Here is a 1,336-nt window from a genome sequence, read left to right on the forward strand (position 1 = left end):
GTAAAGAGCTCTCTCAAGACCTTCGCAACCTTATTGTTTCAAAGCATAATGATGGCATCGGTTACAGAAGAATTTATAAACTTCTGAATGTTCCAGTGAGCACTGTTGGGGCCATAATTCAGAAGTGGAAAAAACATCATTTCAACATAAACTGACCACGACCAGGTGCTCCTCACAAGATTTCTGACAGATGAGTGAAAAGAATTATCGGAAGAGTTGTCTAAGAGCCAAGAACCACTTGTGAAGAGAGCTTCAGAAAGACCTGGAATTAGCAGGTACGAAAACAAAGAAACAAAGAAAACAATAATTAATGCACTCAACCGCCATGGTCTGTATGCACGCTCACCACGCAAGACTCCACTGCTGAAGAAACAGCATGTTGAAGCTCSTTTAAAGTTTGCTGCACAACATTTAGACAAGCCTGTGCAATACTGGGAGGATATAGTCTGGTCAGATGAGACCAAAACTGAACTGTTTGGATGCCGTAATACACATCCTGTTTGGAGGTCAAATGGCACTTCACATCAGCCCAAAAACACCAGAACAACAGTGAAGTTTGGAGGTGGGAACATCATGGTGTGGGGCTGTTTTTCAGCATATGGTACTGGCAAACTTCAAATAATTGAAGGAAGGATGARTGGAAAAATGTACAGAGACATACTTGATAAAAATCTGCTTCCGGAGGCGGGGCAAGATGGCGGAGGAGTAAGTCGTGTGTCGCGTGGCTCCTGCTCCGACTTGTTCTGTTTGTGGTTCTATATTAATGTCCTTGCTGTTTTGAACATTTGGTCCGTCCGAACTCGACCCCTGAGTGATTCTTGCCTGGAAGAGTAGAAGAATGGCGACAAACTCGAGGAAAGCCAAACATTCAAGCTCGACGGCTGCTAGGCCTGACGTCGCTTTGGAGCAGACCGCAGCTAGGACCGGAGTTTCGGGGCCCTCCTCTCTCCGCCGCAGCGAGGCGAACGCACTCTCCTTGAAGTCTGACATTCTTGCCGCTATAAAAACCGATCTCTCAGCTGTGATCAAATCCGAAATAAAAGCAGCTTTGGCTGAAGAGTTCAGTCTTATTAAAGGAGAGCTTCAAGCGGTGAGAGCTGAAGTAGCTAACGGCACAATGCTACTGCGCGCAGATCTGGACCACCTGAAACTGAGCGTTAAAGACGTGGAGAGCATCTTGCCAACCTGGTCCGATGAGGTTGTTAATTTACGCACCACCGTGTTGGAACTGAAAGAAGAAGTCGATGGGCTCAAAAAGAAGTGTGACGATATGGAGGGCCGCATGAGAAGGTGCAATGTGCGGATTATTGGAGTTCCTGAAACGCCAGAATCCAGC

The sequence above is a fragment of the Austrofundulus limnaeus genome, unplaced genomic scaffold, assembly GCF_001266775.1.
Source record: "Austrofundulus limnaeus strain Quisiro unplaced genomic scaffold, Austrofundulus_limnaeus-1.0 Scaffold404, whole genome shotgun sequence".
Lineage (NCBI taxonomy): Eukaryota > Metazoa > Chordata > Actinopteri > Cyprinodontiformes > Rivulidae > Austrofundulus > Austrofundulus limnaeus.